At 40.8% G+C, this 14,258-nt stretch overlaps 2 long non-coding RNA genes across 2 annotated transcripts; both read right to left on the bottom strand.

Annotated features, from left to right (window-relative positions):
- Positions 1-1,391: 1,391 nt before the first annotated feature.
- Positions 1,392-2,113, bottom strand: LOC143026214 (uncharacterized). The gene is made up of 3 exons (XR_012966455.1): positions 1,899-2,113; positions 1,673-1,714; positions 1,392-1,502 (listed from the first exon to the last, which is right to left on the bottom strand). It is a non-coding gene; the product is annotated as an uncharacterized LOC143026214 (long non-coding RNA).
- Positions 2,108-3,368, bottom strand: LOC143026213 (uncharacterized). The gene is made up of 3 exons (XR_012966454.1): positions 3,164-3,368; positions 2,258-2,327; positions 2,108-2,147 (listed from the first exon to the last, which is right to left on the bottom strand). It is a non-coding gene; the product is annotated as an uncharacterized LOC143026213 (long non-coding RNA).
- Positions 3,369-14,258: the final 10,890 nt, after the last annotated feature.

The raw sequence follows: 14,258 nt of genomic DNA, 5'->3' as shown, positions 1-14,258 counted from the left end.
ATGGGCGGGGGGGTGGGGTAGTACGTGTGAGTAAATTTTGACGCAGCCCGAAGGGATTTCTCCCCGTCCTCTCCTTATATGCAAGGGGGGACGGAGAGGGGGGGTCGCCGACTAAATGAAGCGGCCTTGCTGTGGATGTGCTGTGTCTTGCGACACTGCTTCTGACCCTGGGCGGTGGGCAAGGTGCAGGGATGACCCGTCATCCAGGAGGTGCTCAGATGAGAGGGAGGGTGGGAGGGGTGTGGAGTGTATTTAGGGATGAAATGGGTGGGAGTGTTTTTATGCCTTTCCCTTTTTGGCTACCTCCCTTGAAAGGGAGAAAAAGCCTTGGTATATGTATGTATGTACTCTAAGTACCTCCCTACCTTTTGTCCCTTTCCTCTTCCTCCATCTATCCCCCACTCTCAACTTACCTTCCACCAAAAAATGATCTGATATTTCTCCACCCTCTCCCCTTAGCACATGTACATCCTTAACTCTTCCTATCATAAACCTATTTACCACTACATAGTCCATTAACGCTCTATCTACCACCCTCTCCCATATGTACTTATGCTTGACTTTCTTCCGAAACACTGTATTTGCTATCATCAACTCTCTTTCTAGACACATTTCCACCATCAACTCTCCACTACGATTCTTTCCTGGAACTCCACATTTCCCAACCACTCCATCAATTGGATCATTTCCTACCCTAGCATTAAGGTCTCCCAGTACTATTACATTAGTATTTCTCCCTAAATCGTCTATGCACTCATTTAAATCTATCCAAAAGGCCTCCCTTTCTTCTACACTCTTCTCACTGCCAGGTCCATATGCACTTACAAAAACCCACATCTCCTTTCCCAGTTTCACCTTCATGCACATTATCCTTGAGGAAACCTCCTTCCACTCCACTACACGTTTACCTATCTCTTCACTTACTAGTATAGCCACCCCTTCCCTCCCTCGCCCTCTCTTCACTCCTGATAACCTCCCACTTACACTCCCAAACTTACATTCACCCTTCCCTTTCAGCTTAGTTTCACTCAAAGCCAACACATCCATCTTTCTTCTCACAAACATACTACTTATCTCTTCCCTTTTACTCTCATCTGTACCACATCCACGCACATTAAAAGACCCAAACCTTAGTGTGCTGGTTGGAAAACTCCCAGACCCTCTTATGCCTTTGCTTTTTCTTTTAGGAATGTCCCCTGTGGGGCTACAAGGAGAAAGATGCCTAGTCCCAATCCCCATCCCTTTCTTCTCACCTCTTACAATCCAAGTGGAATTACTTGATGGCAGTATTCTTTTCCCCCGTCCCAGGGAATTAATCATAATTCAATAAAACAGGTTTAGTATATTTCACAAAGAGATCAGAATCACAATTTTTAACATTTTGCCAACAGGCAATCCTAAGGTGTCCTAAGTGATGGGCCATCATGTATGCAGTATTAACAAGACATACCAACATTCTTACCAGTGTCCATGATCTCCATTCAGTCTAGCTTTGATGTCACCTGCAAAAAACTATACATTAATCCCAATTCAAAATTAACTTCACAGTATGATCAGTAAAATGGTCAAAATCACATTTCTTTAGCACTTTGCCAACAGGCAATCCTAAAGTGTCCTAAGTGATGGGCCATCATGTATACAGTATTAACGAGAAGAAATAAAAACATCTTACCAGTGATCACGATCTTGTCCTTCAGTCTCGCTCCGACATCACCTGCAAACAACTGAACATTAATCCCAACTCAAAATGAACCTCACAGTATGATCAATAGAATGGTCAGAATCACATTTCTTTAGCACTTTGCCAACAGGCAATCCTAAGGTGTTCTAAGTGATGGGCCATCATGGAGATAAACACTAGCAATTATGATAAAAATGGAAAAAGTTAACTCCTTTACCACCACATTTATTTGGTCACCAGCTGCAACAAATTTCACTTCTTTGGACCAACTTCAGAAAATAGCAAACACTGAAATTCTGCAATCAACAACAATTGTGTTAGCAAACATTCCTAATGCATAACAATATCTATCTACATACCATAGGCTTCTTCCCCTTCACAAGGGAGGTAGCCAAGTCAAAACATGCTTCTTCAGTCATACTCCACTCACCTGTTTTTTTATCCGCTTTGCTTAAACTCACAGCACCTGAAAATATTCCTCATCAGGGTACAAATACTATATCATTTGTTACTCATGTTGAAAGTAAGATTCTCATCATAGTGCTACTCTGGCTAGCAGCCTGTAGGTATCTATACCTGTACTGAACAGATGAATGGACATTAATGTCCAAACTTGATCAAACTGGTACACTGTCCACTTGAAAACCTGTCAACGGGAAAATCAACCATAAGTACATGGGAGAGAGTGGTGGATGGAAGGGTGGTAGATAGGGCACTAATGGACTACATAGTGGTAACCAGGAGAATAATGGGAGGATTTTTGGATGTAAATGTTCTACGGGGAGAGTGGGGGAAAAGACAATTTTTTGGAAGTTGACAGTGAAGGATAGATGGAGAAAGGTAAAGGGCAGAAGGTAGGGAGGTACTTAAAGTAAACTGCTTAGATGAGAGAAAAGGAAGACTACAAAAAGAAACAGGAGTGGGAGGGAGTGAAGGTTAGAGTATAACTAGGACAGGAGGAATGGGGATAGTTCAAGGAGGGAGTCTCAAGTTGTGGAACAAGGACAACAAGGGTAGCGAGGGGTGGGATGAAGCAGACAGCATTGTAAAGAAGCAAGCATTCAAAGATTGATTACAAAATAGGATGAATCACAAGAATGTACAAAGAAAAGCAGAATAAAGCATAAGAGGGCAGAGGTGAGCAGAAGTGAAATGGGGTAAAAAAAAAAAAAAAAAAAAAAAAAAAAAAAAAAAATCCACTCCCTTCCCTCATCTTGGCTCCTGGCTGATGGGTCATCCCTGCATCTCACCCACTGCCCTGGGTCAGAAGCAGTTTAAGACAGTACATCCACAGCAAAGCAGATTAAATAAACTGGCAACCCCCCTCCTCTCAGTCACCTCATGCAGATGGGGAGAAATCCCTTTATGCTGCATTTTTCACACATTGCCTCACCCCCCCCCATCCACTCCCCCTCATGCCACAGCATCCATACACAGCAATTCTCCATTCAGTCCCATCTTCTGTCCAAAACAAGTACCAACCTTAATGCAGCTGAGGAATGCTCCAGGCCTTTACCTGAAAAAATACCACTTGTAAACAATGGCTCTTGATCCAATGCAAGGTGTACACTATAAGCAATGTCAGCCCTGTTGAGCTTGCCAACACAGTAATTCTGGAGATATTTTTTGTCATCATTATTTGAAGTACAACCACAATACAATAACTCGATACTTACTACTGGCTCTAAAGCACACCACCACCACAGGTCATCCTACAAACTCCAAACTGAAAATGTAAAAATTAAATAAGCCATACACCAACTGACAAACCAACAATACTCTACATCTGTGGTTACCAACCGGTGTGCCATGGCATCAAAGGGTGATGAGAGATCAACTGAGGGTGCCTCCAAAAATCAGAGCAAAAATTACTGTCAATTATATATTTGTATGGTCATCCATTTTTAATCATTAAAGCAGGATCAGGTTAAAGATGAGTATTTTCATATCATCCTGGGACAATTCTGTTACACTGATGTTGAATCAACAAAACACAGACAAACTAGAATTTAGATTTTCTAATAAAGGTGTCGGGGACTTCTGAAAGGCTAGACAAGGGTGCTGCCTCAAGCCAGAAACAGTTGGGAGCCACTGCTCCACATCCAACTTGTCTTGGTCTTGTTTAACCATCATAAACCAAGAAATGCATTCAGAAATGTTTGCAGCCCGGTAACCAGAAGCAACATTGCAACTGGGGCATAAGGGAAGCAGATTGATCTTTGATTCACCTTAGCACCAACATAGCACATACTCCATATCAGTGACTCTGGGATCAATTATTTACTTAATCCATCAATTACTATTCTATATTCATCTTGACCACTTTTCCTTGCTTAACAGACATTCCTCTATTATTCAATTCACCCCCATTAATCTACTTCATTTTAGGTATTTGCTTCCAAGTCTTTCTTTCCACCTATCATAGTTTGGTCAACTAGATGTCACCTTTCTTTCCATCCCCATACCACACTACATATTTCAACTCTTTACCAAGCACATTTTCAAACTTCAAGTTCCATACATTTGTTCCCTTTCCCTCTTCCCCTGTTCAAAGATTTCCTGGCTGTTAATGACCATTTTAAAACTACCTATCCCTACTCAAACTATCTCAATATAGTATCTAACTGGTCAATCACATAATTTACCACTTCAATACAAGTCCAACTCATGCGCAGCATCGCCTATCATACGAACAATGCATCACACTATTTGCATTATAAAGCAAGTCATTACTGCATTACTCGTTCTTTTTTACTCGGTAATAAACACTGAAAACATGATCAAACCTGTTAATAAAATCCGGGGGGTAACTCGTGTACAACTACAAAGATATACGTAATCAAGACTGACGCCGGCATCCTTGCGAACCCACCCACGCCTCATGACACCTATGTAAGTGTCATTGTACCTAAGTGGGTAACATTGCCAACAGGTATTCCTACAATGTCCTACATGATGGGCCATCATATTCAAAAATTCAAATGACAATGCAATCTTACCATTACCAGCTCAGGGTCATCTAAATCTGGTGCAACTTTGTAAAACCCAAGGTTGCCTAGACCTAGCAAAGATCTTGTATGGCCAGGCTACTGATGAATGTGTTGACCCCTGGAGGAAGAAACCATAAATGTATTCTGCTCCATCTCTTGCTATACAGGTTATAAAGAGGTCAAATATTCAGAGATCTTGGTGGTTATAGTTGTCATACAACAGTCAAGAGTAGCAAATACATTCTTGGGGAGACGGGACTGCTCGGACAGACAGTCTAGGGAACGACAACAACAACAACCATAGTGATGTACCGTAGTCCTGATGTGCTTTCAATCTCGATCATGTACATATACTCTTAAACAATGGCCAACATCTTTCTTTACAATTCAATACCACAAGTCTTGTCTGGAAAATTAAAACTTCTAAAACACCTTCATCACACTTCTCCTGTCTTTTCTTGATTACACCAAACGACATGCGGGTAAGCCTGTCTTAGGTCTCGTCATCTAACTCATCATTTATCAAAGTCCAAAATAATTACATTTCTTTCAAAACATCATATCTAACCAAAAAAACTTAACTGACCTGCATGTGCTAATCCAGTATCTATAAAATAGTTTAATTTATACACCTCTTGTGCATGGACCTGTCAATTAAACAAACTTCACTTACATGCAAACAAAGTTATTATTGAAGATGTACTTTTGGTTTTCAGTAACGAGGAATTGTGTCCACAGCAGTTATTGAGACAGGGATAACAATCATCATTTCTTAAAGACCTTTTGCATTAAATAGGATCAAACTAACCTCTCCATCAGCACCTGGCAGCACCAACATCCAATCGTTGGTACCAGCATCAATTGTACAACCTCCATGACAACAGTATCCATGGTCCTGGAGCCGCAGCGTTTACGTCGTGGGACTAACCCCCAACCCCAAGAGTTGGGGGCCAAACGGCGGCAACCAGCCCTGGCCACCGGCTCTACGCAGGTGGCACCGATCCCCAAGAGGAGCTACGACTGCCTTGGGGAGTACAGTAGAAGCCCGATTTAACGAATCTCAATTCAGCGGAACCTCAAATTAGCGAACTGCAAATAGCAATAATGAAAATGCTCAACTTAGCGGAAATGGTCCGCTAAGTTGACCATTTTCCGCTAGCTGGCCAGATGCGCGTCTACAGAAATAGCTCAATTTAGCGGGAATGGTAAGCTAAGTTGAGCATTTTCCGTCAACTGGCCACATGCTTGTCTCAGAGTCCAATGTTACCAGATGTTACTAGATTGTGGTGGTAGAGTCAAGGAAATTTTTATAATTTAGTACTTTGGAGGTATATATATATATATATATATATAAATATACATATATGTATATACATATATATAAATATACATATATATGTACATATATATATATACATATATATATATACATATATATATATGTATATTATATATATATATACGTACTATAATATATATACAATAATATATAATTCAGTATATGTATAAAGTATAATTGTAGCAGAAATATATTCAAGTAGAAATAGACGGTATAATAGGAAAACAAAATAATGAAACAGTAAGTTAATGGGAAAATTCAAAATCAATAATATATAATTCAGTATATGTATAAAGTATAATTGTAGCAGAAATATATTCAAGTAGAAATAGACGGTATAATAGGAAAACAAAATAATGAAACAGTAAGTTAATGGGAAAATTCAAAATCAATAATATATAATTCAGTATATGTATAAAGTATAATTGTAGCAGAAATATATTCAAGTAGAAATAGACGGTATAATAGGAAAACAAAATAATGAAACAGTAAGTTAATGGGAAAATTCAAAATCAATAATATATAATTCAGTATATGTATAAAGTATAATTGTAGCAGAAATATATTCAAGTAGAAATAGACGGTATAATAGGAAAACAAAATAATGAAACAGTAAGTTAATGGGAAAATTCAAAATCAGTACGCGAGAGTAATCACCACGAAAAACACTTCTATAACAACGAACTATGTTTTCTGCAACAACACAACAATAATGCTCACTATCCAAAACCCAACTGCCCAGTCCTATTAATCGCTAGAATTATGTACATCGAACCAAACACGAAGCTATGACTAATATTTCGCGAAATTCACAGACAGCTCATATCATTGTTACACGACACACACACACACACACACACACATACATAAAAATAGTTTAGATAAAATGAGATATGAAGACGGGACCCCACGAGCATAGCTCCCCTTCCCGTAAAATACAACTAGGTAAATACAACTAGGCTCTCAATCAAGATCCTCCCATAAGCCTTCCCTACTTCACTTAAGAAGCTAATCCATCTGAAACTACTACATTCACACTTGTCCCCTTTTCCCTTGTAAAGTGGAACTATACAGGCACTCCTCCAGTCCTCCGGATCCACGGGTTCACGGGTCCACGGTTCCACGGTTCCACGGGTCCACGGTTCCACGGCTCCACTGCTCTACGGCTCCACGGGTCCGCGGATCCACGGATCCACGGGTCCACGGGTTCACGGGTCCACGGGTCCACGGTTCCACGGCTCCGCAGCTCCACGACTCCACGGTTCCACTTTTCCACTGCTCCCCCGATCCCCGGCTCCAATGCTCCACGACTCCACTTCTCCACGGCTGCACGACTTCACTTCTCCACGGCTCCACGGCTCCACGGCTCCACGGTTCCACTGGTCCACTGGTACACTTCTCCACGGGTCCACGGCTCCACTGCTCCACGACTCCACGGCTCCACGGCTCCACGGCTTCACTTCTCCACTTTCCACGGCTCCACGGCTCTACGGATTCATTACTCCACTTCTCCATGTCTTCACGACTCCACGGCTCCACGGCTCCACTGCTCCACGACTCCACTTCTACACGGGTCCATGGATCAACGGCTCCACTTACCCATGGCTTCACGGCTCCACGGTGTGTGTGTGTGTGTGTGTGTGTGTGTGTGTGTGTGTGTGTGTGTGTGTGTGTGTGTGTGTGTGTGTTTCTTCTTCTTCTTCTTCTTCTTCTTCTTCTTCTTCTTCTTCTTCTTCTTCTTCTTCTTCTTCTTCTTCTTCTTCTCCTTCTTCTTCTTCTTCGCGTTCTTCTTCTTCGCGTTCTTCTTCTTCGCGTTCTTCTTCTTCTTCTTCTTCTTCTTCTTCTTCTTTTTCTTCTTCTCCTTCTTGGCGTTCTTCACGTTCTTCTTCTTGGCGTTCTTGGCGCTCGTGGCGTTTTTCTTTTTCTTCTTTTATTTTTGTTTTTCTTCTTGTTTTCGTTCTTTTTTCCCTTTATATATTGGTACAATGTTTTCCTTTTTCCAGTCTTGTGGTACTTTTCCTTCTTTAAGCGAGCTTTTGATTATAGTGTGTATATTACCTTTTAGTTCCTCCACGCATTCCTTCAGTATCCAATTTCCAATTCCATCCGACCATGCGATTTTCTAACATCTATTTTTTTTTTCTTTTTTCTTTTTTTTTGTCACTGATTTCCTTTTTTGTTACGGTTATTTCCTTTATTTGGGGGTATTTCTACTTCTCTTTTCTTTCACAGATAGGTGAGTTCTCAATTGTGAAAACCGATTAGAAGTGGTTAATCATAACTTCTACCATTTCTTGTTCTTCTGTGTATTTATGACTTCCTTGGCGTAGTTTTTCTATTTCTCGCTTGTTTTTCAGTTTACCATTCACATATCTGTAAAATAGCTTCGGCTGATCCTTACATATTTCTATAATTTCCTTTTCATAATTCCTCTTTTCCTCCCTGCCTATTTTTACATAATCGTTTCTTAGTTTGATGTATGTTTCCATTTGCTCTTTTTTATGTCTTTTTTTCATTTTTCCCAGGCTTTCACTCTTTTATCCTTGGCTTCACTACATTTTTTGTCGTACCAGTTTTTTATGTATATTCTTTCTAGCTTTTGTTGTGGAACATATTATATATATATATATATTCCATTTCTCTTCGATCCTTGTTTCTTCACTAAGGATTTTTTCCCAGTTTGTGTTTAAAAAAAAATCTTTAAGTTTCTCAAATTCGTTTTGCTATACATTGGTCTTGCTATTCTATGTTTCTCATTTTTTCTTAGGTCCATTTGCTCTTTTAATTCAAATTCTATTTGCACATGGTCACACTTTCCTAATGATGTTTTGTATTCTGTTCTGTCTACAATTTCGGGTTCCGATGTGAGTACTAGATCCAGTTTCGAAGGTTCCTCACTGTTTCTGTATCTGCTTTTTTTTTTCCTTTATCCATAGGTTCAATGTGTATTCAATGCCCCCTGTATGGGTGGGCTTCCTATAAACTGTGAACGATAAAGACTCCGCATTTCTAATTATTAAGATGTCTAAAAAAGGTAATTTATGATCTATTTCCCATTCCACCTTGAATTTGGTGTTGTTCGTTAGGTGATTGAGTTTGCTGTAGAATTCTTGGAAGGAACCCCATTCATTCAAGATGTCATCAACATATCTGTGCCAAAACACTGCGGGTGGTTTAATTCCCGGTAGTAGCAGTGATTCAAAATATTCCATATATAAATTGGCAAGAACTGGCGTGAGATTAGAGCCCATGGAACATCCGAGTTTCTTTTTAGAATAAAGATTTTTGAAAAGTATATATATATATATATATATATATATATATATATTTATGATATATGTGTATATATATATATATATATATATATATATATATATATATTTGTGTCATTTGACATTTGGAAATAAACTCATCTGCTGGGATTCGAACCCTTGCCTAGGCGGCTTGCGTCTTATAAGACAAAGACCTTACCAATCACGCTATCTCGACCCTACAAAACGAAACGACTTAGTTCACGGCCCAGTCGTTCCGCCGAGGGCACTCGGACAGAACGTGATACGTAATGTATTTCATCAAATCCTTTATGCAGGCTAGTCTTCCAACAAGTGTTTGTGTCATTTGACATTTGGAAATAAACTCATCTGCTGGGATTCGAACCCTTGCCTAGGCGGCTTGCGTCTTATAAGACAAAGACCTTACCAATCACGCTATCTCGACCCTACAAACCGAAACGACTTAGTTCACGGCCCAGTCGTTCCGCCGAGGGCACTCGGACAGAACGTGATACGTAATGTATTTCATCAAATCCTTTATGCAGGCTAGTCTTCCAACAAGTGTTTGTGTCATTTGACATTTGGAAATAAACTCATCTGCTGGGATTCGAACCCTTGCCTAGGCGGCTTGCGCCTTATAAGAAAAAGACCTTACCAATCACGATATCTCGACCCTACAAAACGAAACGACTTAGTTCACGACTTAGTGAACTAAGTCGTTTCGTTTTGTAGGATCGAGATAGCGTGATTGGTAAGGCCTTTGTCTTATAAGACACAAGCCGCCTAGGTAAGGGTTCGAATCCCAGCAGATGAGTTTATTTCCATATATATATATATATATATAAATATATATATATATATATATATATATGTATATGCAAAGTAGACCACTTGGAAAAAGAAACTAACGAAGCAGAGCGCTTTCGTATATTACATCTTCAGTGCAACAAGTACATAGTGATTACACATTTTGCAAGGAATTTTATAAATGCCAAACCCTTAAACATTAGAATTGAACAACACAAGAAAAATGTTAGGGATGGCAATCATTCTAGTGGTATATTCAAGCATATTGAATTAAATAATCATCCAGTTGATTGGGGTAATGCCCAGGCAATCTATTATACCAACAACATAATAGCAAGAAATTTAATAGAGTGCAGTTTGATTCATACCACTAGTAATCAAAATACCAACCTACATAAAGGCTTGTACAAACTTGATAATTTCATTTGTCAAGAAATTAGTAAGATAATATCAGGTAAAATGTAATCCAACGAATTGACTTAATGTCGCCCTATATAAGTAGTAGAAACAGTGACCCTTGGCGACTGTGACCTGATGTCGCCCGACCATCGTAAGATAATTGACAATGACCTTCCGCTCTCCTTGGCGACTGTGACCTGATGTCGCCCGACCATCGTAAGATAATTGACAATGACCTTCCGCTCTCCTTGGCGACTGTGACCTGATGTCGCCCGACCATCGTAAGATAATTGACAATGACCTTCCGCTCTCCAGGGGGTAATTGGTCGCTACGCTTATTCAAACTGTCCTTGTTCCTTTGTATCATGTATATATTGTCTATGTATTCCTATCACTATGTACTTGTTGCACTGAAGATGTAATATACGAAAGCGCTCTGCTTCGTTAGTTTCTTTTTCCAAGTGGTCTACTTTGCATAAGTGAACACACGTACCCGTGTTCTTATTAGCATATATATATATATATATATATATATATATAGATATACAAGCATATTTAGATAGAGAAACTATAAGAAAAAGAGAGGAAGAGAGTGAAAGAGATGCAAATAGGCAAGATGGAGATGCATAGATACATACATAGAGACAGTAGGAGAGAGAGATAGAGAGGAGAGAGAGTGGGTGTTTTTTTTTTTTTTCTCACTCCCGGTCTGTACGTCTTCAAGGCTCCACGGATGTGTATGATTATGTGTGTTGTTCATGATAGTCAATGAGTCAAACTGAGTCTGTATATCAAGCCCTCTGTCTGTGTCAGGGTTGTTGACATACCAGGCAGACGACTTGGTGTTGAAGTCACCATCCATAATCAGGTTGGGGATTGAGGCTAGTTGGCTAAATTGAGGCCTGAAGGTGTTTGGAACTGTGGGGGATGATTGGGGGCGAATGTACATGTTAACTATTGTCCGTGTTGATTTGTTGCCTGTGCGAATTCGAATGGATTGGATTTCTGTAGTGTTATCTGTGGTAGGGAGGAGAATTTTGGTTGTGGCACTTGTGTCCACAAAACAGATGGAATGGTGGATCAGGGTGATGAATTCACTGCCATTGCCATCGGTCCGGTCTTGTCTGATGGTGGTGTAATTATGAAATGATGGTGTTTTGTGTGAGTGTCTTAATTTTGTTTCTTATATAATTACAATGTGCATGTTGTGTTGTTTAAGAAAGTGTTCGAGTTCATGTTTTTTCATGTTAATACCGTCAATGTTGTGTTGTAATATGTTGATGTTGTGTGTTCTATGTTGCCGTTTGGGGTTGAGGTTGGGGTGTTAATGGGGAAGGTATAGGATCTGGGTTAGAGGCGGGGCAAGGAGAGATTGGGGACAAAGGAAGGGGAGTACTGATTGGGGATATGGGCAAAGGGAAATTGGGAGTGGGTAAGGGTGCTGGCTGTGGTTGGGGAGGTGGGAGTGGGGTTACTGGAGGGCAGGTAGAACATGTCCAAGTGTTTGTGTATTGGTTTGTGTCAGCAAGTGTTGTACAAGTGAGGTGGGCCCAGTTTTTGCACATATTGCACTGAACTGAGCCCTTTGTCTGTCTGCTCGAAGTAATGGGTTTAGAGCATGTTGGGCATGTGTATTTTGTGGTGGGCCCAGGATTGCTCTCTACATCTCCGGCTAAAAGTAGAAGACGAGGGGTGATCGCCGGAAAATCACCCCTCGGTGAAAAAAAAAAAAAAAAAAAAAACGTAACATTGCATGTTGAAAAAAAAAAAAGGGATTGTGGTACAGTAGAAGCCCAGTTTAACAAACTAATTCAGCCAAGGTCCAGTCCTCTAAAGTGAATTTTCCGTTAAATTGAGTGAGTGAGCGTTGGTGTAATAGTGTTGCCAGAGCGGATTGTAAAAATGATACGTGCCTAAAAATTCCCTAGTGTACACACACACACATACAGTATATATATTATTGTAAGTGAATCATAGGCAGCACAATTGTGAATTGCAAACGAACAGCAACATGCAGTAATTTGTTGCAACATGTATGTGTGTGTGTGTATTTACCTAGTTTAGGAGAGGAACAGAGGGAGTAGTTGGTGAGGAGCAGTATGCATTTAGGAAGGGTAGAGGTTGTGTAGATCAGATTTTTGTGGTAAGACAGATATGTGAGAAAGGTATAGAAAAGGGGAAGGATGTTTTTTGGGCCTTTATGGACCTGAAAAAGGCTTACGACAGGGTAGACAGAAAGGCACTGTGGGAGGTTTTGCGGATATACGGGATAGGAGGAAAGCTTCTAGGAGCTGTCAAGAGTTTTTATGAGAGTAGTAGAGCTTGTGTCAGGATTAGAAATGGAGAGAGTGAGTGGTTCGAGGTAAAGGTGGGACTTCGTCAAGGATGCGTTATGTCGCCCTGGCTGTTCAACTTATATATGGATGGGGTGGTGCGAGAGGTAAATGCAAGGGTAGTGGGTCAGGGATTGGAGATGGTTAAAGAAAATGGAGAAAAGTGGGAGGTGAGCCAGCTGTTGTTTGCGGACAACACTGCACTTGTGGCAGGATCGGAGGAGGGATTGATGAAGTTGGTGGCAGAGTTTGGGAGAGTATGTGATAGAAGAAAGCTAAAGATAAATGTGGGTAAAAGTAAGGTGATGAGATGTACAAGGGGTGAAAGTGGCAGTAGTCTGGGAGTGAGTATTAAGGGAGAGCGACTTGAGGAAGTGGATAGTTTTAGATACTTGGGTGCAAATGTGGCAGGAAAAGGTGGAGTGAAGGTGGAGGTAGAATGTAGATTGAAAGAAGCGAGTAAATGTCTTGGTGGATTAAAAAGTGTAATGAGGAATAGACATTTGGGAATGGATGCTAAAAGGAGACTATATGAAGGAGTGATTGTGCCAACAGCACTGTATGGGGGAGAAACATGGAACATAAGAGAAGAAAAGAGAAGGAGCTTGAATGTGTTTGAGATGAGGTGTCTGAGAAGTATGATGGGGGTTACTAGGCTAGATAGAGTGAGAAATGAGGAGGTGAAGAGGAGAACAGGGGTGGAAAGGGAGTTGGGAGATGGGGTTGATAAAAGAGTATTAGGATGGTTTGGGCACATGGAAAGAATGAGTGAAGAAAGACTAGTAAAAGAGGTATGGAAGGCAGATGTGGAGGAATTGAACATGAAGGGACGTCCTAGGATGAGGTGGATGGATGGGGTGAAGGGGGCTTTGAGGAAGAGGGGAATGTCTGTTGAGGAAGGACGGGAGAGGACAGAAGACAGGGATGAATGGAGAGTGGTTGTGTATGGATGATGTTGTGATGCATGAGGTGGAGTGGGCAGGGGGATGGGGGGTGAGGTAGTATGTGTGAGCAAATTTTGACGCAGCTCGAAGGGATTTCTCCCTGTCTTCTCCTTTTATGCATGGGGGGACGGAGAGCGGGGGGGTCGCCGATTTAATGAAGCGGCCTTGCTGTGGATGTGCTGTGTCTTGCGACACTGCTTCTGACCCAGGGCAGTGGACAAGGTGCAGGGATGACCCGTCATCCAGGAGGTGCTAAGATGAGAGGGAGGGTGGAGGGGTGTGGAGTGTATTCAGGGATGAAATGGGTGGGAATGATTTTATGCCTTTTCCTTTTTGGCTACCTCCCTTGTAAGGGGGAAAAAGCCTTGGTATATGTATGTATGTATGTATGTATGAACAACATGTTTTTATATAGTATTATCGATTCTGATGTACTATGATAAAGTAAAAGTTCCCTTTGTACCCAGGAAATAATGTGAACATTTATCCCTTT

The sequence above is a fragment of the Oratosquilla oratoria genome, chromosome 6, assembly GCF_046742065.1.
Source record: "Oratosquilla oratoria isolate Oo_2021 chromosome 6, ASM4674206v1, whole genome shotgun sequence".
Classification (NCBI taxonomy): Eukaryota; Metazoa; Arthropoda; class Malacostraca; order Stomatopoda; family Squillidae; genus Oratosquilla; species Oratosquilla oratoria.
Note: the sequence above shows the minus strand (reverse complement) of the source record. Positions and strands in the feature narration are given on the sequence as shown.